Source organism: Suricata suricatta, chromosome 1 (assembly GCF_006229205.1).
Source record: "Suricata suricatta isolate VVHF042 chromosome 1, meerkat_22Aug2017_6uvM2_HiC, whole genome shotgun sequence".
NCBI classification, from domain to species: domain Eukaryota; kingdom Metazoa; phylum Chordata; class Mammalia; order Carnivora; family Herpestidae; genus Suricata; species Suricata suricatta.
Window position 1 is genome coordinate 25,548,410 of NC_043700.1, and position 9,109 is coordinate 25,557,518.

At 44.5% G+C, this 9,109-nt stretch overlaps 1 long non-coding RNA gene across 3 annotated transcripts in view; it reads left to right on the forward strand.

Annotated features, from left to right (window-relative positions):
• Positions 1–636: 636 nt before the first annotated feature.
• Positions 637–9,109, forward strand: part of LOC115288524 — a 23,949-nt gene continuing 15,476 nt past the window's right edge. Inside the window, exons 1-3 of one of the 3 annotated variants that reach the window (XR_003907063.1) lie at positions 637–729; positions 4,126–4,564; positions 6,239–6,437. This is a non-coding gene — a long non-coding RNA (uncharacterized LOC115288524). The remainder of the gene's footprint in view (positions 730–4,125; positions 4,565–6,238; positions 6,438–9,109) is intronic. The other 2 variants (XR_003907088.1, XR_003907104.1) reach the window with 2 other exon arrangements.

The window sequence follows — 9,109 nt, forward strand, 5'->3', positions numbered from 1 at the left end:
GATTGTTTTGGCTTTTCATTTTTTTCTCGATTCAGCTCTGGTGTTAACTAACTGTATGAATGTGAAACTGTCACACTGCTCTTGGCTTTCGTATGTTCATTTGTCCAAAGCAGGGTGGTTTTATATTCCCCAAATGGCCTTCTGGCCAAAGCTTCTATGGTCAAGGCTCCTTGGGGACCCCAGAACTAACATGTCTCACCAAGGCACGCATGGGAGAGCTTCCTGCTCACAAGATAATCATTACATAGGTCTTCTACATGTCAGCTGCTCTGCTGGGCGGGAGTCCTGTGTCATTTCACCCATAAACAAGCAGTGAGGTGCTTATGAAGAGCCAGGTACCAGTAGAGACAGACAGTCCTTGCCTTCCAGCCATTGTAATCTTATTGGAGGAAGAATGACAGATAGACAGAAGCACACTAAGAGCCAAACCACCACAGGAGAACAGGTGCCATGGTGCCTGTCCTCCATCCAATCTGGCTGTGAGCAACAAGGGAGAGCTTCTCAGAGGAAGAGGATTTATGCTGGGTTTTGAAGGGAGATAGGCCTCTGAGAGCAAAGGCGTCAAAGTACAACAATAGACAGTGATGTCATAAACAGACCAAAGGGGGCCCAAGGCATGCTGGGACATCTGCAAGGAACTGTCTGGAGCAGAAGACAATAGTGTTCGGATCTCAGCTCCAGATGAGTGTAAACTGGGACAAATAAAGGCATTCTTTACAGCATGTTTTGGTGAGTAGGCATTGGAGTGTGTATCTGAGATTTGAAGTATGAGAATGTGAGTTAACAAAGGTGGTTAGTGAACCCTAAAGCAGAGTTGAAGTAGAGTTGAAGACATCCTCTGTGATGGAGAGGAAGGCTCTTGGGGTGGGGGTTCTCTTGCAGAGCGTGGCTGTGCAGAGAGAAACTGCCCCAGTCGGCTACTTCCTAGGGGATCCTGGAGCCAGCTGACCATCTGAATGTGGACAGGACACAAACTCACCAGGAGTTAACACAAAGACAAAGAGAACATCTAACCCACTGAGAGATAACACGCAACTGTTTGTGAATAACGAATAAGTATTGAGAAATATGAGGCAAGTGGAGATCATTGCAAGTCAGAATGATTTAAAAAGTAGCTTAAAACTCAACTTTCTTAACAAGAGTGACTCTATGAGTAGACAATGCTGCCAAGGGCTTTTTCTGCCCTCATTGAAAAGGTATGCATGATACCTGAACAATTTTGTTTTGCATCTGAATAAGTTCAAGTGCCTAACAGAGTCAATAAATCTATAAATTAATATGCTGTTTCAGATGCAATGTACATCAGTGTGTCCCCCTGGGAGTTGGAATAATTCTTTCCTATATAATTATTTACACATGTATACAGGTAGGTGTTATAGATAGATAGAGAGAGAGAGATAGATAAGGACATATAGATGTAATTGAATATGGACTGAAAAGCCAGACTGGGAGTGAATTGGGAGGGCCCTTGCATGCCTGGCTAAGGAACTGGGGGGTTCTCTCTGGACAATAGAAAATCTTTGGTATGGAGTTCAGGTGAGGACTTTATGGACTGAGCTTCTTTATGGTCTGCTTTTTGGAAGCTACAGGTGAGTTAATAAACTATAAAGTAGGAAGCATGTAGTTGCTGAGATCCCTCTGTAAGGCCAAATGGACCTGTTCCCATAACAGCCATCAGCTTTGCTCCAGGGAATGGGGACCCTGAGCGCAGGACAAGGAACGCAGGGACAGCAGCGGTTCAGCTACAGCTTCCCCTAAAGGCTCTCTGTGACATCAATGTGGCAATGCTGGGACAAAATTCAGCTTTGGGCTTCCTTCCCTGACCTCACAGGACTTCCTTCCTGAAGGCCCCTCGACCTCCAGTAGAAGAAAAGAAGACCTGTTTTTGGAAAGAGTAAAAACTGAGTTCAGGCTGTAGTAAGCAGTATGCCTAAGGACAACTAGCATTTATATGACATGGGATGGAAGCAGGATGGTGAAACTCTTCACTGAATTCACAAATAATTGCCTTTCTCTCTTTGTTGGGTATGCTTCTATTTAGGTAGTCACTTTTTTTTTAAGTTTATTTATTTATTTTGAGAGACAGAGTGACCAGGAGAGGGCCAGAGAGAGAAGGAGAGAGAGAATTCCAAGCAGGCTTCACACTGACAGCACAGAACCTGACTTGGGGCTCGACCTCATGAACCATGAGATCATGACCCGAGATGAAATCAAGTGTTGGGACACTTAACTGACTGAGCCACCCAGGTGCCCTTAGATATTATGACAACTAGACTACTTGGATTTTCTAAATATATTGTTCTGGAGACTTATATGAGATTATTATACTAATAATGATGGGAATTGCTAATTTTTTTAAAAAATTACTTTAGAGAGAGAGAGGGAACACACGAGTTGGGGACATGGGCAGACGGAGAGAGAGAATCTTGAGTGAGTTACACACTCAGTGCAGAGCCTGACTTGGAGCTCAATCCCATGACCCTGGGATCATGACCTGAGCCAGAATCAAGAGTCAGATAGATGTTCACCCAAGTGAGCCACCCAGGCACTCCGGGAATCTCTAGTAATTTCGATGGATTAGGCAGCCCACAGCACGGTTTCAAATATGTCTTTAGATTCTCACAGTATTGCTTTGTCATCATCAGAGAGGGTGCTGTTACCACCTGCTCCCATTTAAAGACAGGAAAACTGAGGCTCAAAGAACTTATGTACATTGCCTGGGAACTCCCAGCAAGTGAGCTGCAGATCTGTGATTCAGATTTAAACCTTCTGACCTCCAGTCCAGTGTCCTTCACTTTCTGCCGCATAAAAAAGCAGGCTTGATTTTGATTCTGCATCAGTAAAGTTCCTTTCTACTAGCTCATTGTGCTCCTCAGGCCTTGAGATGCTGCTGACCTCCAACAGAACAGTGGTGAAGGGCCGAGGCCAACTCAACTCCCCGGACAAAGGTTTCGGTCAAGGAGCACACCGCCCAGTCACACATTCTTACTTGCCCAGAGAGGATCATGTTACAGGGTCATCTCTGTTCCACTCCCCACTTCCGTGTTCGTTTATGTACACAGAGAAAACTGTGTTTGGGATTTGCAAAGTCTCACAGAACATTTCCCTGTTTCATCACCGACAGGTTTTTTTTTTTTTTTTAACCCATTGGTATATCTGTTCTTTATAGCTTGAGTATAAGAGCAGAACTGTGAATGAGTATGAAAAATGTTGAGGGTAGAGAAGGGTACAGGCTTATGTTTCCAATAGGGGAAAATACCCCAATGATGTCACTATATCAGCTCCTTTGTTTATTGAGGAGGGTAGCTGTTTCAGAGAGGGAGAGATTGATTTTCACCTGAAAACACGGATCTTGAGTTATTTATCTTTGCGTCTTGCCCCTGCCCTTAGCCCAGCTTCCAGAAAGGTGCTGCCCCCGGGAGATATGCTATTGTCTGCGTGAATGACTAAGGACCCCCACTGACCACTTGCTCATCCCCTACATTACTTGTTTCCATTCCTATTCATGGTTAAGGACTTTAAATAGCTTTGAATAAACACTCTAGTTTAAAATTAGACATGCCAGATAGAACCATGGAGTGGGGTCTCCTCTGAATCAGCTCTGGGGGAGGTGTAAAAATAGTTATATTTAGAAACCGAGCTATTAATAGCTTCATTTGCAGGTGGCCTGGGTGGCTCAGTCAATTAAGTTTCCAAATCTTGATTTCAGCTCAGATTATGATCTCATAGTTTGTGGGTTCGAACCCTGCCTCCGGCTCTGTTTGGACAGTGTGGAGCCTGCTTGGGATTCTCTGTCTCCCTCTTTCTCTCTTGCCCCTACCTCTGCTTGCTCTCTTTCTCTCTCAAAAATAAAAACAATTTTCAAAAAGAGTTTCATTTTCTTGTAAGGCTCCTGTGCTCATCGAAAATAAAGGGTGTTAAATATTCTCAAACCCATGCCCCCTCTGTAGGGTTTTGGCTCCTTGTACCTGGTTTGGGCCATGAAATGACAATGGTGGTCTTACAGGTGCTGCTAGAAGGGGCGTTGCAGTGTGGACAGAGGACACTAGTGTGCCAGAAGCCAGGAAGCCAGCTGCCTGCTTCCTTCTAGCCAAAATTCATTACAGTTTCCTGTGACTTTTCCAGAATCCTGACTCCTGCAGTGAGAAGGCCTCTGAAGCAGTGCTTCCCAAAGTATAATCTGCAGTGTGACAAAGACAGTTCTTATTCGTCAAGACTTGGGTTTTCTCACCCATAAAACCTGGACAATGGGACTCAAGATTATGTGAGGATTAAATGAACCCTGGGCTGTCCTGCCGGGAATATTGGTTCCCTTTGCCATCCCCTCTTGTCTTCTTGATGGCCAGAAGTTATAACAAATTCTTGAATCCCTGTAATATCTTTCTACCCTCTTTTCAACCTTTGTGGGTCTTTGGCTTCAAATCCCATTCAAATCCCACCTCATCTGTGAGACTTCTCTGCAATGTCTGCCTAGTCATGTGAACCTCTCAGGTTTCTTAGAGCAGAGCGGTCCTGGCTGAGCCAATATTCGGAACAGGCATGTGCGGCTCCTACGTGTCCTCAGGTGAGTTGCTTTGCATGGGAGGACCCAGAGGGGACCCTTGAGTAGAAAAATTTAGGTGAGGGGGACAGAATAAAGAAATGGTGTCAATAGTGTGTATGCTAGTGGGTAGGGGCAGCCTAATACCATCGGAAAGGGGCAGCATCCTCCCCGTATCTGTATTTGCACAGGGAACTGGGCTGGCTCTAATATAGTGAAGGATGGAGGAACACAGTGTTGGGAGAGCAGATCTGGGGACACAAGAACACAGGCTCCGGGCAGGCAGCCTTTCCCCACCAGAGCCCAGTGAGATAACAGCAAGCCCAGAACTGTTCATAGACATGAAAGATGTTCCCAGAGGGCTCTGAGAACTACCTGGGGAAGATTTTGAGAGGATTTTACATAGACAAAAGGGATGATGAGACAGTAGAATTTATGACTCATTCATACTCACCAGCTGATTATGCTCCTAAATAATGCAGACCCTCCCACTGCATAATGTCAACTTCCCAGGTAGCGGAGTAGATCCCGCACAGCGATGTGGGTGCTTCCTGTTCAATATGGATTGCCTAATATAGCATTTGGTGTCTGGAACTCCTTTGCCTGCCAGACTTTCAGCTACTTACTGTTGCTTGAGATTCAGAGTAAGAAGGAAGGAAGAGAAGAGCTTACTCTTTATTGGGACTTCATCATTACCAACAGATCCTGTTTGGCAATCTTATCCCCAAAGCCCCAACCCCCATGGCCCAGGCCATGTTTTATTATTTCCTTCCTGAGATATTTAATGATCACAAAGGATTTCTGCAGAAATTGGCTGATTTAGAATTGTGTTGAAAGACACCCTGAAATTATTTCATGGCTCTATTGTATCGAGGAGAAGATTTTAACTTGTTTCAATCTAACTAAACAGAACTGAAACTGTGATCAAGGATTATTCATTTTAGCCATGTTTGTACTTGGCTCCTTTTTAAAAATAATATATATATATATTTTAAAGATATATGCATATATTTGGAGAGCAATACAGGGAGAAGTGCAGAGAGAGAAGGAAAAGAGAAAAAGAGAGAGAGAATATCTTAAGCAGACTCCACACTCAGCTTGGAGCCCGATACGGGGCTTGATCCCACATCTCTGGGATCATGACCAGAGTTGAAATCAAGAATCAGATCAACTGACTCAGCTGCCCAGGCACCCCTGCCCTTGGCTGTTTTCAGAATTGACACATTCTTGGGGGCACCTGGGTGGCTCAGTCGGTTAAGTGTCTGACTTCGGCTCAGATCATGATCTCACAGTTTGTGAATTTGACCCCCGCACTGGGCTCTGTGCTGACAGCTCAGAGCCTGGAACCTGTTTCAGGTTCTGTGTCTCCCTCTCTCTGTTCTTCTCCCACTCTCCTTCTCTCTCAATAAATAAATAAATAAATAAATAAATAAATAAATAAATAAAAAAGAAAGAACTGACACATTCTTGAGTTACTAAAACCATTACTGCTAACATAAGCGATAAGGGACCTGAGATTCACAGGAATTCTGAATGATGCTATGAATGCTCAGAGGATGCTCAAGGGCCGAGTCATCATTTTCTCAGTTAAGTCACTGAATTGTGTGTTATCCAGCTGCCTCTTTGAGGTCCTTGATGGTCAAGGAGTCAGCTGTGATGGCTGGTTGAGCCTTCGACCTGGTGTCTGTCATTAAACAGCCTTTGCTGATGGCTTGGAGAGCTTGCATTTTGGCCACAGAGAATGGGCAGTGTTTACTCCATAGTGGCAGGATATGCTCCCAGGATGGATGGCTGCCTGACAAGTGTCCACTCCAGTTCCCAAGCAAATGGCTGGCAGTCCACTTCCTTCCTCCTAAGCACAGAAGAGGCTGTCTGTCGCTTCCTTCTCTCTCCCAAGGTAATTACTATTGCTCCCCCTAACCCACAGCTCGCCTAACTCTTCTCCAAATCTTATGAATACAAATGACAGGGATGATGCTAGGGCTGTGGGGACAGTACTCATTGCCTGTAGTGTTGTCACCTTCTGTCACCCAGGTGCATGGCCTGGCTTTCATTCAATGCCCCATGTTCCTGGCACACGAAGAACCTCAGTGTGGTCTGGAGGGGTGTGCTGGCTTCCTGCTTGTGTTGGTGCTGTGCTGGCAAGATATTTCCGCTGCCCAGGAGGCAGCCAATGCCTGCCGGCTGAGGCTTGAGATGCCCTTTTGTTCCTTACCACTTGGCCCTGGAAACAGTTGTCTTCTGACAGGCTTATCGTACAATGTGCTTTCATCGCTCTGTACTTCTTGCCAGAGAAATAATAGTGACCTGTTCTTTCCTGGTCTTTCTTTCTGCAGGAGTGCCCATGAGAGGTTCGCAGGGGGCAATCAATAAATATTTGTTGAGTGAATTGGATAAATGGAACAGCTTCTGGATCACTTACCCACTTATAAAAATTCCTCATGTGGCCATGAGTCTGACTTAAATAGACGCTACACTGAAAGTGAACATCAATGCCTAGAAATCTTTCTTTATTTGTTGCCCCAGGGCAGTGGATGCATGACTGGATGGTTGCTTGAGATGAGCCATGTGGCAGAGCACTGCTGGGTCAGGGGATGTTGGAGAAGGTAGCAGGTAACATTTCTTTCCAACAGTTGCCACGTGCTAGGCACTGAACAAGGCACGTTAAATGCCTTATTTCACTTTATCTTCACATCAGCCTTCTAAGAAGGAAACCTTGTCCTACTTCAGTAATGAGAAAACTGAGGCTCAGAAAGAGGAAGTCACCTGCTTGAGCATGCAGGTAGTAAAGGGAAGAACCCAAGTTAGGAGTTACATCATCTCCTATACACTATAATTCCTGGGGTACCTGGGTAGCTCAGTTGGGAAGCATCTGACTCTTGATCCTGGCTCAGGTCATAATCCCTTAGTTCTTGAGATCAAGCCCTACATCAGGCTCTGTGGTTATAGAGCAGAGCCTGCTTGGGATTTTCTCTCTTCTTTCTCCTCTCTCTCTACTCCTCCCTGCTTGCAAACAAAGAGAGAGAGAGAATCTTAAGCAGGCTCCACACTCACCTTGAAGCCGCACATGGGGCTTGATCCCATGACCCTGGTATCGTGACCTGAGCTCTAATCAAGAATCTGTTATTCCCATCATCCCACAGCTGGGTGGCTACTGCACTCAAGGGGACACCAGGGTGACCCATGTTTTGGAATGCATTGCTCTGGACTCTTCAGAGAAAGATCCAAGTCACAATATGCAGAAAGCCTCATATTTCCATAGCACTTGAATATTTGGAGGATGATTCTACGTCCACTATTTCTTTGCCCCTTACAGTAATTTAGGCTGTTATTAGCAACATGTCACCCATGAAAAACTCAGGAAGAGACAGAGAAGGTTTGATGTCACACTCAGGGCATCTGATTATGAATCTAGAACACTTTTCATTGGGCTTCAGAGAAAATAAAGCACTTTTATAAAATATAGTTCACCCTTGAACAAGACAGGTTTGAATTGTGTGGGTCCATCTCCATGCAGATTTTTAGAAGTAAATATTGAGAAAATTTTAGGTGATTTGAGATGATTTGAAAAAACTCTCAGATGAACTGCATATCTTAGAAATACTGAAAAATCTAAGAGAAATTTAAGGTATAAGGATATAGTATATTATACATATACAAAATCTGTGTTAATCGACTGTTTATGTCATTGTAAGGCTTCTGGTCAACAGTAGGCTGTTATTACTAAAAGTTTTGGAGGAGTCAGAAGTTACACACAGATCTTCAACTGTGTGGAGGGTGGCCACCCCTAACACCCATGTTGTTCAAGGGTTAACTATATTGTGATAAAAGTTCAAAACAGGTTTAATTTTACTTTTTTTAAAGCTTTTTGATTTTTATTTATTTATTTTATGTTTAGAGAGATAGAGCATGCAAGCAGGGGAGGGGGCAGAGGGAGAGAGAGAATCCCAAGTAGGCTCTATGCTGTCAGCACAGAGCCTAAAGTGGGGCTTGATCGCACGCCCCTTGGATCAAGACCTGAGCTGAAATTAAGATTCTGACACTAAACTGACTGAGCCACCCAGGTGCCCCCAGGTTTAATTTTAAGTCCAAAATACTAGGCTAAAGCTCCTTAAGCCAGGAATTATATATGCTTTAGTTTTGTGTCCCAGCATCTAGCCTGGTACGGGGCTTATTGTAGGTAATCAACACATACTGGAGGCATCAAGGTCATTAGTAATTGTGATGCATTTGTCTATGAAGCAATGAGCCTCACAGTCCTTGCTTCAGAGTCATTCCTTCACCATAGCTGAGTGTAACCTTCATGTTCAGTGCAGCAGTTAGTAATTAGAGAAGTGGTTTAAAAATGTCTTAGTGGGGGCACCTGGGTGGCTCAGTCAGTTGAGCGTCTGTCTGACTTCAGCTCAGTTCATGATCTTGGGGTTTGTGATGTTCGAGCTCTGTGTTGGGCTCTGTGCTCACAACTCAGAGCCTGGAGCCTGCTTCTGATTCTGTGTCTCCCTCTCTCTCTGCCCCTTCCCTGCTCATGCTCTGTCTTTCTCAATAATAAATAAACATTAACATAAAAAA